Source organism: Pimephales promelas, chromosome 3 (genome assembly GCF_988280905.1).
Source record: "Pimephales promelas chromosome 3, fPimPro1.hap1.1, whole genome shotgun sequence".
NCBI lineage: Eukaryota > Metazoa > Chordata > Actinopteri > Cypriniformes > Leuciscidae > Pimephales > Pimephales promelas.
Window position 1 is genome coordinate 47284744 of NC_142771.1, and position 10396 is coordinate 47295139.

General features: G+C 48.0%; 54 non-coding genes across 54 annotated transcripts in view; all 54 read left to right on the forward strand.

The window, feature by feature from the left end:
• Positions 1–17: 17 nt before the first annotated feature.
• LOC148994578 (5S ribosomal RNA) lies at positions 18–136 on the forward strand. Its single transcript, XR_016160123.1, has one exon. It is a non-coding gene; the product is annotated as a 5S ribosomal RNA (ribosomal RNA).
• Positions 137–199: 63 nt separating this feature from the next.
• Positions 200–318, forward strand: LOC148994579 (5S ribosomal RNA). The gene has a single exon (XR_016160124.1). It is a non-coding gene; the product is annotated as a 5S ribosomal RNA (ribosomal RNA).
• Positions 319–381: 63 nt separating this feature from the next.
• LOC148994580 (5S ribosomal RNA) lies at positions 382–500 on the forward strand. The gene has a single exon (XR_016160125.1). It is a non-coding gene; the product is annotated as a 5S ribosomal RNA (ribosomal RNA).
• Positions 501–563: 63 nt separating this feature from the next.
• Positions 564–682, forward strand: LOC148994581 (5S ribosomal RNA). Its single transcript, XR_016161672.1, has one exon. It is a non-coding gene; the product is annotated as a 5S ribosomal RNA (ribosomal RNA).
• Positions 683–745: 63 nt separating this feature from the next.
• On the forward strand, positions 746–864 carry LOC148994582 (5S ribosomal RNA). The gene has a single exon (XR_016160126.1). It is a non-coding gene; the product is annotated as a 5S ribosomal RNA (ribosomal RNA).
• Positions 865–927: 63 nt separating this feature from the next.
• On the forward strand, positions 928–1046 carry LOC148994583 (5S ribosomal RNA). The gene has a single exon (XR_016160127.1). It is a non-coding gene; the product is annotated as a 5S ribosomal RNA (ribosomal RNA).
• Positions 1047–1109: 63 nt separating this feature from the next.
• LOC148994584 (5S ribosomal RNA) lies at positions 1110–1228 on the forward strand. The gene has a single exon (XR_016160128.1). It is a non-coding gene; the product is annotated as a 5S ribosomal RNA (ribosomal RNA).
• Positions 1229–1291: 63 nt separating this feature from the next.
• Positions 1292–1410, forward strand: LOC148994585 (5S ribosomal RNA). The gene has a single exon (XR_016163468.1). It is a non-coding gene; the product is annotated as a 5S ribosomal RNA (ribosomal RNA).
• A 63-nt stretch (positions 1411–1473) lies between these two features.
• Positions 1474–1592, forward strand: LOC148994586 (5S ribosomal RNA). Its single transcript, XR_016160129.1, has one exon. It is a non-coding gene; the product is annotated as a 5S ribosomal RNA (ribosomal RNA).
• A 63-nt stretch (positions 1593–1655) lies between these two features.
• Positions 1656–1774, forward strand: LOC148994587 (5S ribosomal RNA). Its single transcript, XR_016162162.1, has one exon. It is a non-coding gene; the product is annotated as a 5S ribosomal RNA (ribosomal RNA).
• Positions 1775–1940: 166 nt separating this feature from the next.
• Positions 1941–2059, forward strand: LOC148994588 (5S ribosomal RNA). The gene has a single exon (XR_016160130.1). It is a non-coding gene; the product is annotated as a 5S ribosomal RNA (ribosomal RNA).
• Positions 2060–2122: 63 nt separating this feature from the next.
• Positions 2123–2241, forward strand: LOC148994589 (5S ribosomal RNA). Its single transcript, XR_016160131.1, has one exon. It is a non-coding gene; the product is annotated as a 5S ribosomal RNA (ribosomal RNA).
• Positions 2242–2304: 63 nt separating this feature from the next.
• Positions 2305–2423, forward strand: LOC148994590 (5S ribosomal RNA). Its single transcript, XR_016160287.1, has one exon. It is a non-coding gene; the product is annotated as a 5S ribosomal RNA (ribosomal RNA).
• Positions 2424–2486: 63 nt separating this feature from the next.
• On the forward strand, positions 2487–2605 carry LOC148994591 (5S ribosomal RNA). Its single transcript, XR_016161292.1, has one exon. It is a non-coding gene; the product is annotated as a 5S ribosomal RNA (ribosomal RNA).
• Positions 2606–2668: 63 nt separating this feature from the next.
• Positions 2669–2787, forward strand: LOC148994592 (5S ribosomal RNA). The gene has a single exon (XR_016160133.1). It is a non-coding gene; the product is annotated as a 5S ribosomal RNA (ribosomal RNA).
• Positions 2788–2850: 63 nt separating this feature from the next.
• On the forward strand, positions 2851–2969 carry LOC148994593 (5S ribosomal RNA). The gene has a single exon (XR_016160134.1). It is a non-coding gene; the product is annotated as a 5S ribosomal RNA (ribosomal RNA).
• A 63-nt stretch (positions 2970–3032) lies between these two features.
• On the forward strand, positions 3033–3151 carry LOC148994594 (5S ribosomal RNA). The gene has a single exon (XR_016162164.1). It is a non-coding gene; the product is annotated as a 5S ribosomal RNA (ribosomal RNA).
• Positions 3152–3317: 166 nt separating this feature from the next.
• Positions 3318–3436, forward strand: LOC148994595 (5S ribosomal RNA). Its single transcript, XR_016160135.1, has one exon. It is a non-coding gene; the product is annotated as a 5S ribosomal RNA (ribosomal RNA).
• Positions 3437–3499: 63 nt separating this feature from the next.
• Positions 3500–3618, forward strand: LOC148994596 (5S ribosomal RNA). Its single transcript, XR_016160136.1, has one exon. It is a non-coding gene; the product is annotated as a 5S ribosomal RNA (ribosomal RNA).
• A 63-nt stretch (positions 3619–3681) lies between these two features.
• On the forward strand, positions 3682–3800 carry LOC148994597 (5S ribosomal RNA). Its single transcript, XR_016160137.1, has one exon. It is a non-coding gene; the product is annotated as a 5S ribosomal RNA (ribosomal RNA).
• Positions 3801–3863: 63 nt separating this feature from the next.
• Positions 3864–3982, forward strand: LOC148994598 (5S ribosomal RNA). Its single transcript, XR_016160138.1, has one exon. It is a non-coding gene; the product is annotated as a 5S ribosomal RNA (ribosomal RNA).
• A 63-nt stretch (positions 3983–4045) lies between these two features.
• LOC148994599 (5S ribosomal RNA) lies at positions 4046–4164 on the forward strand. Its single transcript, XR_016160139.1, has one exon. It is a non-coding gene; the product is annotated as a 5S ribosomal RNA (ribosomal RNA).
• A 63-nt stretch (positions 4165–4227) lies between these two features.
• LOC148994600 (5S ribosomal RNA) lies at positions 4228–4346 on the forward strand. Its single transcript, XR_016161674.1, has one exon. It is a non-coding gene; the product is annotated as a 5S ribosomal RNA (ribosomal RNA).
• A 63-nt stretch (positions 4347–4409) lies between these two features.
• LOC148994601 (5S ribosomal RNA) lies at positions 4410–4528 on the forward strand. The gene has a single exon (XR_016160140.1). It is a non-coding gene; the product is annotated as a 5S ribosomal RNA (ribosomal RNA).
• Positions 4529–4698: 170 nt separating this feature from the next.
• LOC148994602 (5S ribosomal RNA) lies at positions 4699–4817 on the forward strand. Its single transcript, XR_016160141.1, has one exon. It is a non-coding gene; the product is annotated as a 5S ribosomal RNA (ribosomal RNA).
• Positions 4818–4880: 63 nt separating this feature from the next.
• LOC148994603 (5S ribosomal RNA) lies at positions 4881–4999 on the forward strand. The gene has a single exon (XR_016160142.1). It is a non-coding gene; the product is annotated as a 5S ribosomal RNA (ribosomal RNA).
• A 63-nt stretch (positions 5000–5062) lies between these two features.
• Positions 5063–5181, forward strand: LOC148994604 (5S ribosomal RNA). Its single transcript, XR_016160144.1, has one exon. It is a non-coding gene; the product is annotated as a 5S ribosomal RNA (ribosomal RNA).
• Positions 5182–5244: 63 nt separating this feature from the next.
• On the forward strand, positions 5245–5363 carry LOC148994605 (5S ribosomal RNA). The gene has a single exon (XR_016160145.1). It is a non-coding gene; the product is annotated as a 5S ribosomal RNA (ribosomal RNA).
• A 63-nt stretch (positions 5364–5426) lies between these two features.
• LOC148994606 (5S ribosomal RNA) lies at positions 5427–5545 on the forward strand. Its single transcript, XR_016160146.1, has one exon. It is a non-coding gene; the product is annotated as a 5S ribosomal RNA (ribosomal RNA).
• A 63-nt stretch (positions 5546–5608) lies between these two features.
• Positions 5609–5727, forward strand: LOC148994607 (5S ribosomal RNA). Its single transcript, XR_016160147.1, has one exon. It is a non-coding gene; the product is annotated as a 5S ribosomal RNA (ribosomal RNA).
• Positions 5728–5790: 63 nt separating this feature from the next.
• Positions 5791–5909, forward strand: LOC148994608 (5S ribosomal RNA). The gene has a single exon (XR_016163469.1). It is a non-coding gene; the product is annotated as a 5S ribosomal RNA (ribosomal RNA).
• A 63-nt stretch (positions 5910–5972) lies between these two features.
• On the forward strand, positions 5973–6091 carry LOC148994609 (5S ribosomal RNA). The gene has a single exon (XR_016160148.1). It is a non-coding gene; the product is annotated as a 5S ribosomal RNA (ribosomal RNA).
• A 63-nt stretch (positions 6092–6154) lies between these two features.
• On the forward strand, positions 6155–6273 carry LOC148994610 (5S ribosomal RNA). Its single transcript, XR_016160149.1, has one exon. It is a non-coding gene; the product is annotated as a 5S ribosomal RNA (ribosomal RNA).
• A 63-nt stretch (positions 6274–6336) lies between these two features.
• On the forward strand, positions 6337–6455 carry LOC148994611 (5S ribosomal RNA). The gene has a single exon (XR_016160150.1). It is a non-coding gene; the product is annotated as a 5S ribosomal RNA (ribosomal RNA).
• Positions 6456–6518: 63 nt separating this feature from the next.
• Positions 6519–6637, forward strand: LOC148994612 (5S ribosomal RNA). Its single transcript, XR_016160151.1, has one exon. It is a non-coding gene; the product is annotated as a 5S ribosomal RNA (ribosomal RNA).
• A 63-nt stretch (positions 6638–6700) lies between these two features.
• On the forward strand, positions 6701–6819 carry LOC148994613 (5S ribosomal RNA). Its single transcript, XR_016160152.1, has one exon. It is a non-coding gene; the product is annotated as a 5S ribosomal RNA (ribosomal RNA).
• A 63-nt stretch (positions 6820–6882) lies between these two features.
• LOC148994614 (5S ribosomal RNA) lies at positions 6883–7001 on the forward strand. The gene has a single exon (XR_016160153.1). It is a non-coding gene; the product is annotated as a 5S ribosomal RNA (ribosomal RNA).
• Positions 7002–7064: 63 nt separating this feature from the next.
• On the forward strand, positions 7065–7183 carry LOC148994615 (5S ribosomal RNA). The gene has a single exon (XR_016160155.1). It is a non-coding gene; the product is annotated as a 5S ribosomal RNA (ribosomal RNA).
• A 166-nt stretch (positions 7184–7349) lies between these two features.
• LOC148994616 (5S ribosomal RNA) lies at positions 7350–7468 on the forward strand. Its single transcript, XR_016160156.1, has one exon. It is a non-coding gene; the product is annotated as a 5S ribosomal RNA (ribosomal RNA).
• A 63-nt stretch (positions 7469–7531) lies between these two features.
• LOC148994617 (5S ribosomal RNA) lies at positions 7532–7650 on the forward strand. The gene has a single exon (XR_016160157.1). It is a non-coding gene; the product is annotated as a 5S ribosomal RNA (ribosomal RNA).
• A 63-nt stretch (positions 7651–7713) lies between these two features.
• LOC148994618 (5S ribosomal RNA) lies at positions 7714–7832 on the forward strand. Its single transcript, XR_016160289.1, has one exon. It is a non-coding gene; the product is annotated as a 5S ribosomal RNA (ribosomal RNA).
• Positions 7833–7895: 63 nt separating this feature from the next.
• Positions 7896–8014, forward strand: LOC148994619 (5S ribosomal RNA). Its single transcript, XR_016161293.1, has one exon. It is a non-coding gene; the product is annotated as a 5S ribosomal RNA (ribosomal RNA).
• Positions 8015–8077: 63 nt separating this feature from the next.
• LOC148994620 (5S ribosomal RNA) lies at positions 8078–8196 on the forward strand. Its single transcript, XR_016160158.1, has one exon. It is a non-coding gene; the product is annotated as a 5S ribosomal RNA (ribosomal RNA).
• A 63-nt stretch (positions 8197–8259) lies between these two features.
• LOC148994621 (5S ribosomal RNA) lies at positions 8260–8378 on the forward strand. The gene has a single exon (XR_016160159.1). It is a non-coding gene; the product is annotated as a 5S ribosomal RNA (ribosomal RNA).
• Positions 8379–8441: 63 nt separating this feature from the next.
• Positions 8442–8560, forward strand: LOC148994622 (5S ribosomal RNA). Its single transcript, XR_016162165.1, has one exon. It is a non-coding gene; the product is annotated as a 5S ribosomal RNA (ribosomal RNA).
• Positions 8561–8727: 167 nt separating this feature from the next.
• On the forward strand, positions 8728–8846 carry LOC148994623 (5S ribosomal RNA). The gene has a single exon (XR_016160160.1). It is a non-coding gene; the product is annotated as a 5S ribosomal RNA (ribosomal RNA).
• Positions 8847–8909: 63 nt separating this feature from the next.
• Positions 8910–9028, forward strand: LOC148994624 (5S ribosomal RNA). Its single transcript, XR_016160161.1, has one exon. It is a non-coding gene; the product is annotated as a 5S ribosomal RNA (ribosomal RNA).
• Positions 9029–9091: 63 nt separating this feature from the next.
• Positions 9092–9210, forward strand: LOC148994625 (5S ribosomal RNA). Its single transcript, XR_016160162.1, has one exon. It is a non-coding gene; the product is annotated as a 5S ribosomal RNA (ribosomal RNA).
• Positions 9211–9273: 63 nt separating this feature from the next.
• LOC148994626 (5S ribosomal RNA) lies at positions 9274–9392 on the forward strand. The gene has a single exon (XR_016160163.1). It is a non-coding gene; the product is annotated as a 5S ribosomal RNA (ribosomal RNA).
• A 63-nt stretch (positions 9393–9455) lies between these two features.
• Positions 9456–9574, forward strand: LOC148994627 (5S ribosomal RNA). Its single transcript, XR_016160164.1, has one exon. It is a non-coding gene; the product is annotated as a 5S ribosomal RNA (ribosomal RNA).
• Positions 9575–9637: 63 nt separating this feature from the next.
• LOC148994628 (5S ribosomal RNA) lies at positions 9638–9756 on the forward strand. Its single transcript, XR_016160166.1, has one exon. It is a non-coding gene; the product is annotated as a 5S ribosomal RNA (ribosomal RNA).
• A 170-nt stretch (positions 9757–9926) lies between these two features.
• LOC148994629 (5S ribosomal RNA) lies at positions 9927–10045 on the forward strand. Its single transcript, XR_016160167.1, has one exon. It is a non-coding gene; the product is annotated as a 5S ribosomal RNA (ribosomal RNA).
• Positions 10046–10108: 63 nt separating this feature from the next.
• LOC148994630 (5S ribosomal RNA) lies at positions 10109–10227 on the forward strand. Its single transcript, XR_016160168.1, has one exon. It is a non-coding gene; the product is annotated as a 5S ribosomal RNA (ribosomal RNA).
• A 63-nt stretch (positions 10228–10290) lies between these two features.
• LOC148994631 (5S ribosomal RNA) overlaps positions 10291–10396 on the forward strand; it is a 119-nt gene continuing 13 nt past the window's right edge. Inside the window, exon 1 of the ribosomal RNA XR_016160169.1 lies at positions 10291–10396. This exon is cut by the window's right edge and continues 13 nt beyond it. This is a non-coding gene — a ribosomal RNA (5S ribosomal RNA).

A 10396-nucleotide genomic window follows, 5' to 3' on the forward strand; every position in this document is an offset into this window, starting at 1 on the left:
TTTTGGCAGCAGATTTCGCTTACGGCCATACCACCTTGAGAACGCCCGAACTCGTCTGATCTCGGAAGCTAAGCAGGGTCGGGCCTGGTTAGTACTTGGATGGGAGACCGCCTGGGAATACCAGGTGCTGTAAGCTTAATGTAGTTTACTACCCTAATGTTCTAACCATTCAAATAGCCCAATTTTGGCAGCAGATTTCGCTTACGGCCATACCACCTTGAGAACGCCCGAACTCGTCTGATCTCGGAAGCTAAGCAGGGTCGGGCCTGGTTAGTACTTGGATGGGAGACCGCCTGGGAATACCAGGTGCTGTAAGCTTTATGTAGTTTACTACCCTAATGTTCTAACCATTCAAATAGCCCAATTTTGGCAGCAGATTTCGCTTACGGCCATACCACCTTGAGAACGCCCGAACTCGTCTGATCTCGGAAGCTAAGCAGGGTCGGGCCTGGTTAGTACTTGGATGGGAGACCGCCTGGGAATACCAGGTGCTGTAAGCTTTATGTAGTTTACTACCCTAATGTTCTAACCATTCAAATAGCCCAATTTTGGCAGCAGATTTCGCTTACGGCCATACCACCTTGAGAACGCCTGAACTCGTCTGATCTCGGAAGCTAAGCAGGGTCGGGCCTGGTTAGTACTTGGATGGGAGACCGCCTGGGAATACCAGGTGCTGTAAGCTTAATGTAGTTTACTACCCTAATGTTCTAACCATTCAAATAGCCCAATTTTGGCAGCAGATTTCGCTTACGGCCATACCACCTTGAGAACGCCCGAACTCGTCTGATCTCGGAAGCTAAGCAGGGTCGGGCCTGGTTAGTACTTGGATGGGAGACCGCCTGGGAATACCAGGTGCTGTAAGCTTTATGTAGTTTACTACCCTAATGTTCTAACCATTCAAATAGCCCAATTTTGGCAGCAGATTTCGCTTACGGCCATACCACCTTGAGAACGCCCGAACTCGTCTGATCTCGGAAGCTAAGCAGGGTCGGGCCTGGTTAGTACTTGGATGGGAGACCGCCTGGGAATACCAGGTGCTGTAAGCTTTATGTAGTTTACTACCCTAATGTTCTAACGATTCAAATAGCCCAATTTTGGCAGCAGATTTCGCTTACGGCCATACCACCTTGAGAACGCCCGAACTCGTCTGATCTCGGAAGCTAAGCAGGGTCGGGCCTGGTTAGTACTTGGATGGGAGACCGCCTGGGAATACCAGGTGCTGTAAGCTTTATGTAGTTTACTACCCTAATGTTCTAACCATTCAAATAGCCCAATTTTGGCTGCAGATTTCGCTTAAGGCCATACCACCTTGAGAACGCCCGAACTCGTCTGATCTCGGAAGCTAAGCAGGGTCGGGCCTGGTTAGTACTTGGATGGGAGACCGCCTGGGAATACCAGGTGCTGTAAGCTTTATGTAGTTTACTACCCTAATGTTCTAACCATTCAAATAGCCCAATTTTGGCAGCAGATTTCGCTTACGGCCATACCACCTTGAGAACGCCCGAACTCGTCTGATCTCGGAAGCTAAGCAGGGTCGGGCCTGGTTAGTACTTGGATGGGAGACCGCCTGGGAATACCAGGTGCTGTAAGCTTTATGTAGTTTACTACCCTAATGTTCTAACCATTCAAATAGCCCAATTTTGGCAGCAGATTTCGCTTACGGCCATACCACCTTGAGAACGCCCGAATTCGTCTGATCTCGGAAGCTAAGCAGGGTCGGGCCTGGTTAGTACTTGGATGGGAGACCGCCTGGGAATACCAGGTGCTGTAAGCTTTATTGTTTAAAAAAAAAAAAAAAGAGTCAATGAAATGTTTCAAAAATCCTAAATTGTCTTTTTTCCCCCTCAAAATTCCTGAAATAGTCTCTCAGTTTCTTAAGAAAGCCTGAAAGAGTCTCTTTTTTTTCTTCTTCAAATAGCCCAATTTTGGCTGCAGATTTCGCTTACGGCCATACCACCTTGAGAACGCCCGAACTCGTCTGATCTCGGAAGCTAAGCAGGGTCGGGCCTGGTTAGTACTTGGATGGGAGACCGCCTGGGAATACCAGGTGCTGTAAGCTTTATGTAGTTTACTACCCTAATGTTCTAACCATTCAAATAGCCCAATTTTGGCAGCAGATTTCGCTTACGGCCATACCACCTTGAGAACGCCCGAACTCGTCTGATCTCGGAAGCTAAGCAGGGTCGGGCCTGGTTAGTACTTGGATGGGAGACCGCCTGGGAATACCAGGTGCTGTAAGCTTTATGTAGTTTACTACCCTAATGTTCTAACCATTCAAATAGCCCAATTTTGGCAGCAGATTTCGCTTACGGCCATACCACCTTGAGAACGCCCGAACTCGTCTGATCTCGGAAGATAAGCAGGGTCGGGCCTGGTTAGTACTTGGATGGGAGACCGCCTGGGAATACCAGGTGCTGTAAGCTTAATGTAGTTTACTACCCTAATGTTCTAACCATTCAAATAGCCCAATTTTGGCAGCAGATTTCGCTTACGGCCATACCACTTTGAGAACGCCCGAACTCGTCTGATCTCGGAAGCTAAGCAGGGTCGGGCCTGGTTAGTACTTGGATGGGAGACCGCCTGGGAATACCAGGTGCTGTAAGCTTTATGTAGTTTACTACCCTAATGTTCTAACCATTCAAATAGCCCAATTTTGGCAGCAGATTTCGCTTACGGCCATACCACCTTGAGAACGCCCGAACTCGTCTGATCTCGGAAGCTAAGCAGGGTCGGGCCTGGTTAGTACTTGGATGGGAGACCGCCTGGGAATACCAGGTGCTGTAAGCTTTATGTAGTTTACTACCCTAATGTTCTAACCATTCAAATAGCCCAATTTTGGCAGCAGATTTCGCTTACGGCCATACCACCTTGAGAACGCCCGAACTCGTCTGATCTCGGAAGCTAAGCAGGGTCGGGCCTGGTTAGTACTTGGATGGGAGACCGCCTGGGAATACCAGGTGCTGTAAGCTTTATGTAGTTTACTACCCTAATGTTCTAACCATTCAAATAGCCCAATTTTGGCAGCAGATTTCGCTTACGGCCATACCACCTTGAGAACGCCCGAATTCGTCTGATCTCGGAAGCTAAGCAGGGTCGGGCCTGGTTAGTACTTGGATGGGAGACCGCCTGGGAATACCAGGTGCTGTAAGCTTTATTGTTTAAAAAAAAAAAAAAACAGTCAATGAAATGTTTCAAAAATCCTAAATTGTCTTTTTTCCCCCTCAAAATTCCTGAAATAGTCTCTCAGTTTCTTAAGAAAGCCTGAAAGAGTCTCTTTTTTTTCTTCTTCAAATAGCCCAATTTTGGCTGCAGATTTCGCTTACGGCCATACCACCTTGAGAACGCCCGAACTCGTCTGATCTCGGAAGCTAAGCAGGGTCGGGCCTGGTTAGTACTTGGATGGGAGACCGCCTGGGAATACCAGGTGCTGTAAGCTTTATGTAGTTTACTACCCTAATGTTCTAACCATTCAAATAGCCCAATTTTGGCAGCAGATTTCGCTTACGGCCATACCACCTTGAGAACGCCCGAACTCGTCTGATCTCGGAAGCTAAGCAGGGTCGGGCCTGGTTAGTACTTGGATGGGAGACCGCCTGGGAATACCAGGTGCTGTAAGCTTTATGTAGTTTACTACCCTAATGTTCTAACCATTCAAATAGCCCAATTTTGGCAGCAGATTTCGCTTACGGCCATACCACCTTGAGAACGCCCGAACTCGTCTGATCTCGGAAGCTAAGCAGGGTCGGGCCTGGTTAGTACTTGGATGGGAGACCGCCTGGGAATACCAGGTGCTGTAAGCTTAATGTAGTTTACTACCCTAATGTTCTAACCATTCAAATAGCCCAATTTTGGCAGCAGATTTCGCTTACGGCCATACCACCTTGAGAACGCCCGAACTCGTCTGATCTCGGAAGCTAAGCAGGGTCGGGCCTGGTTAGTACTTGGATGGGAGACCGCCTGGGAATACCAGGTGCTGTAAGCTTTATGTAGTTTACTACCCTAATGTTCTAACCATTCAAATAGCCCAATTTTGGCAGCAGATTTCGCTTACGGCCATACCACCTTGAGAACGCCCGAACTCGTCTGATCTCGGAAGCTAAGCAGGGTCGGGCCTGGTTAGTACTTGGATGGGAGACCGCCTGGGAATACCAGGTGCTGTAAGCTTTATGTAGTTTACTACCCTAATGTTCTAACCATTCAAATAGCCCAATTTTGGCAGCAGATTTCGCTTACGGCCATACCACCTTGAGAACGCCTGAACTCGTCTGATCTCGGAAGCTAAGCAGGGTCGGGCCTGGTTAGTACTTGGATGGGAGACCGCCTGGGAATACCAGGTGCTGTAAGCTTTATGTAGTTTACTACCCTAATGTTCTAACCATTCAAATAGCCCAATTTTGGCAGCAGATTTCGCTTACGGCCATACCACCTTGAGAACGCCCGAACTCGTCTGATCTCGGAAGCTAAGCAGGGTCGGGCCTGGTTAGTACTTGGATGGGAGACCGCCTGGGAATACCAGGTGCTGTAAGCTTTATTGTTTAAAAAAAAAAAAAAAAAAAAGAGTCAATGAAATGTTTCAAAAATCCTAAATTGTCTTTTTTCCCCTCAAAATTCCTGAAATAGTCTCTCAGTTTCTTCAGAAAGCCTGAAAGAGTCTCTTTTTTTTCTTCTTCAAATAGCCCAATTTTGGCTGCAGATTTCGCTTACGGCCATACCACCTTGAGAACGCCCGAACTCGTCTGATCTCGGAAGCTAAGCAGGGTCGGGCCTGGTTAGTACTTGGATGGGAGACCGCCTGGGAATACCAGGTGCTGTAAGCTTTATGTAGTTTACTACCCTAATGTTCTAACCATTCAAATAGCCCAATTTTGGCAGCAGATTTTGCTTACGGCCATACCACCTTGAGAACGCCCGAACTCGTCTGATCTCGGAAGCTAAGCAGGGTCGGGCCTGGTTAGTACTTGGATGGGAGACCGCCTGGGAATACCAGGTGCTGTAAGCTTTATGTAGTTTACTACCCTAATGTTCTAACCATTCAAATAGCCCAATTTTGGCAGCAGATTTCGCTTACGGCCATACCACCTTGAGAACGCCCGAACTCGTCTGATCTCGGAAGCTAAGCAGGGTCGGGCCTGGTTAGTACTTGGATGGGAGACCGCCTGGGAATACCAGGTGCTGTAAGCTTTATGTAGTTTACTACCCTAATGTTCTAACCATTCAAATAGCCCAATTTTGGCAGCAGATTTCGCTTACGGCCATACCACCTTGAGAACGCCCGAACTCGTCTGATCTCGGAAGCTAAGCAGGGTCGGGCCTGGTTAGTACTTGGATGGGAGACCGCCTGGGAATACCAGGTGCTGTAAGCTTTATGTAGTTTACTACCCTAATGTTCTAACCATTCAAATAGCCCAATTTTGGCAGCAGATTTCGCTTACGGCCATACCACCTTGAGAACGCCCGAACTCGTCTGATCTCGGAAGCTAAGCAGGGTCGGGCCTGGTTAGTACTTGGATGGGAGACCGCCTGGGAATACCAGGTGCTGTAAGCTTTATGTAGTTTACTACCCTAATGTTCTAACCATTCAAATAGCCCAATTTTGGCAGCAGATTTCGCTTACGGCCATACCACCTTGAGAACGCCCGAACTCGTCTGATCTCGGAAGCTAAGCAGGGTCGGGCCTGGTTAGTACTTGGATGGGAGACCGCCTGGGAATACCAGGTGCTGTAAGCTTTATGTAGTTTACTACCCTAATGTTCTAACCATTCAAATAGCCCAATTTTGGCTGCAGATTTCGCTTAAGGCCATACCACCTTGAGAACGCCCGAACTCGTCTGATCTCGGAAGCTAAGCAGGGTCGGGCCTGGTTAGTACTTGGATGGGAGACCGCCTGGGAATACCAGGTGCTGTAAGCTTTATGTAGTTTACTACCCTAATGTTCTAACCATTCAAATAGCCCAATTTTGGCAGCAGATTTCGCTTACGGCCATACCACCTTGAGAACGCCCGAACTCGTCTGATCTCGGAAGCTAAGCAGGGTCGGGCCTGGTTAGTACTTGGATGGGAGACCGCCTGGGAATACCAGGTGCTGTAAGCTTAATGTAGTTTACTACCCTAATGTTCTAACCATTCAAATAGCCCAATTTTGGCAGCAGATTTCGCTTACGGCCATACCACCTTGAGAACGCCCGAACTCGTCTGATCTCGGAAGCTAAGCAGGGTCGGGCCTGGTTAGTACTTGGATGGGAGACCGCCTGGGAATACCAGGTGCTGTAAGCTTTATGTAGTTTACTACCCTAATGTTCTAACCATTCAAATAGCCCAATTTTGGCAGCAGATTTCGCTTACGGCCATACCACCTTGAGAACGCCCGAACTCGTCTGATCTCGGAAGCTAAGCAGGGTCGGGCCTGGTTAGTACTTGGATGGGAGACCGCCTGGGAATACCAGGTGCTGTAAGCTTTATGTAGTTTACTACCCTAATGTTCTAACCATTCAAATAGCCCAATTTTGGCAGCAGATTTCGCTTACGGCCATACCACCTTGAGAACGCCCGAACTCGTCTGATCTCGGAAGCTAAGCAGGGTCGGGCCTGGTTAGTACTTGGATGGGAGACCGCCTGGGAATACCAGGTGCTGTAAGCTTAATGTAGTTTACTACCCTAATGTTCTAACCATTCAAATAGCCCAATTTTGGCAGCAGATTTCGCTTACGGCCATACCACCTTGAGAACGCCCGAACTCGTCTGATCTCGGAAGCTAAGCAGGGTCGGGCCTGGTTAGTACTTGGATGGGAGACCGCCTGGGAATACCAGGTGCTGTAAGCTTTATGTAGTTTACTACCCTAATGTTCTAACCATTCAAATAGCCCAATTTTGGCAGCAGATTTCGCTTACGGCCATACCACCTTGAGAACGCCCGAACTCGTCTGATCTCGGAAGCTAAGCAGGGTCGGGCCTGGTTAGTACTTGGATGGGAGACCGCCTGGGAATACCAGGTGCTGTAAGCTTTATGTAGTTTACTACCCTAATGTTCTAACGATTCAAATAGCCCAATTTTGGCAGCAGATTTCGCTTACGGCCATACCACCTTGAGAACGCCCGAACTCGTCTGATCTCGGAAGCTAAGCAGGGTCGGGCCTGGTTAGTACTTGGATGGGAGACCGCCTGGGAATACCAGGTGCTGTAAGCTTTATTGTTTAAAAAAAAAAAAAAAGAGTCAATGAAATGTTTCAAAAATCCTAAATTGTCTTTTTTCCCCCTCAAAATTCCTGAAATAGTCTCTCAGTTTCTTAAGAAAGCCTGAAAGAGTCTCTTTTTTTTCTTCTTCAAATAGCCCAATTTTGGCTGCAGATTTCGCTTACGGCCATACCACCTTGAGAACGCCCGAACTCGTCTGATCTCGGAAGCTAAGCAGGGTCGGGCCTGGTTAGTACTTGGATGGGAGACCGCCTGGGAATACCAGGTGCTGTAAGCTTTATGTAGTTTACTACCCTAATGTTCTAACCATTCAAATAGCCCAATTTTGGCAGCAGATTTCGCTTACGGCCATACCACCTTGAGAACGCCCGAACTCGTCTGATCTCGGAAGCTAAGCAGGGTCGGGCCTGGTTAGTACTTGGATGGGAGACCGCCTGGGAATACCAGGTGCTGTAAGCTTTATGTAGTTTACTACCCTAATGTTCTAACCATTCAAATAGCCCAATTTTGGCAGCAGATTTCGCTTACGGCCATACCACCTTGAGAACGCCCGAACTCGTCTGATCTCGGAAGATAAGCAGGGTCGGGCCTGGTTAGTACTTGGATGGGAGACCGCCTGGGAATACCAGGTGCTGTAAGCTTAATGTAGTTTACTACCCTAATGTTCTAACCATTCAAATAGCCCAATTTTGGCAGCAGATTTCGCTTACGGCCATACCACTTTGAGAACGCCCGAACTCGTCTGATCTCGGAAGCTAAGCAGGGTCGGGCCTGGTTAGTACTTGGATGGGAGACCGCCTGGGAATACCAGGTGCTGTAAGCTTTATGTAGTTTACTACCCTAATGTTCTAACCATTCAAATAGCCCAATTTTGGCAGCAGATTTCGCTTACGGCCATACCACCTTGAGAACGCCCGAACTCGTCTGATCTCGGAAGCTAAGCAGGGTCGGGCCTGGTTAGTACTTGGATGGGAGACCGCCTGGGAATACCAGGTGCTGTAAGCTTTATGTAGTTTACTACCCTAATGTTCTAACCATTCAAATAGCCCAATTTTGGCAGCAGATTTCGCTTACGGCCATACCACCTTGAGAACGCCCGAACTCGTCTGATCTCGGAAGCTAAGCAGGGTCGGGCCTGGTTAGTACTTGGATGGGAGACCGCCTGGGAATACCAGGTGCTGTAAGCTCTATGTAGTTTACTACCCTAATGTTCTAACCATTCAAATAGCCCAATTTTGGCAGCAGATTTCGCTTACGGCCATACCACCTTGAGAACGCCCGAATTCGTCTGATCTCGGAAGCTAAGCAGGGTCGGGCCTGGTTAGTACTTGGATGGGAGACCGCCTGGGAATACCAGGTGCTGTAAGCTTTATTGTTTAAAAAAAAAAAAAAAAGAGTCAATGAAATGTTTCAAAAATCCTAAATTGTCTTTTTTCCCCCTCAAAATTCCTGAAATAGTCTCTCAGTTTCTTAAGAAAGCCTGAAAGAGTCTCTTTTTTTTCTTCTTCAAATAGCCCAATTTTGGCTGCAGATTTCGCTTACGGCCATACCACCTTGAGAACGCCCGAACTCGTCTGATCTCGGAAGCTAAGCAGGGTCGGGCCTGGTTAGTACTTGGATGGGAGACCGCCTGGGAATACCAGGTGCTGTAAGCTTTATGTAGTTTACTACCCTAATGTTCTAACCATTCAAATAGCCCAATTTTGGCAGCAGATTTCGCTTACGGCCATACCACCTTGAGAACGCCCGAACTCGTCTGATCTCGGAAGCTAAGCAGGGTCGGGCCTGGTTAGTACTTGGATGGGAGACCGCCTGGGAATACCAGGTGCTGTAAGCTTTATGTAGTTTACTACCCTAATGTTCTAACCATTCAAATAGCCCAATTTTGGCAGCAGATTTCGCTTACGGCCATACCACCTTGAGAACGCCCGAACTCGTCTGATCTCGGAAGCTAAGCAGGGTCGGGCCTGGTTAGTACTTGGATGGGAGACCGCCTGGGAATACCAGGTGCTGTAAGCTTAATGTAGTTTACTACCCTAATGTTCTAACCATTCAAATAGCCCAATTTTGGCAGCAGATTTCGCTTACGGCCATACCACCTTGAGAACGCCCGAACTCGTCTGATCTCGGAAGCTAAGCAGGGTCGGGCCTGGTTAGTACTTGGATGGGAGACCGCCTGGGAATACCAGGTGCTGTAAGCTTTATGTAGTTTACTACCCTAATGTTCTAACCATTCAAATAGCCCAATTTTGGCAGCAGATTTCGCTTACGGCCATACCACCTTGAGAACGCCCGAACTCGTCTGATCTCGGAAGCTAAGCAGGGTCGGGCCTGGTTAGTACTTGGATGGGAGACCGCCTGGGAATACCAGGTGCTGTAAGCTTTATGTAGTTTACTACCCTAATGTTCTAACCATTCAAATAGCCCAATTTTGGCAGCAGATTTCGCTTACGGCCATACCACCTTGAGAACGCCCGAACTCGTCTGATCTCGGAAGCTAAGCAGGGTCGGGCCTGGTTAGTACTTGGATGGGAGACCGCCTGGGAATACCAGGTGCTGTAAGCTTTATTGTTTAAAAAAAAAAAAAAAAAAAAGAGTCAATGAAATGTTTCAAAAATCCTAAATTGTCTTTTTTCCCCTCAAAATTCCTGAAATAGTCTCTCAGTTTCTTCAGAAAGCCTGAAAGAGTCTCTTTTTTTTCTTCTTCAAATAGCCCAATTTTGGCTGCAGATTTCGCTTACGGCCATACCACCTTGAGAACGCCCGAACTCGTCTGATCTCGGAAGCTAAGCAGGGTCGGGCCTGGTTAGTACTTGGATGGGAGACCGCCTGGGAATACCAGGTGCTGTAAGCTTTATGTAGTTTACTACCCTAATGTTCTAACCATTCAAATAGCCCAATTTTGGCAGCAGATTTCGCTTACGGCCATACCACCTTGAGAACGCCCGAACTCGTCTGATCTCGGAAGCTAAGCAGGGTCGGGCCTGGTTAGTACTTGGATGGGAGACCGCCTGGGAATACCAGGTGCTGTAAGCTTTATGTAGTTTACTACCCTAATGTTCTAACCATTCAAATAGCCCAATTTTGGCAGCAGATTTCGCTTACGGCCATACCACCTTGAGAACGCCCGAACTCGTCTGATCTCGGAAGCTAAGCAGGGTCGGGCCTGGTTAGTACTTGGATGGGAGACCGCCTGGGAATACCA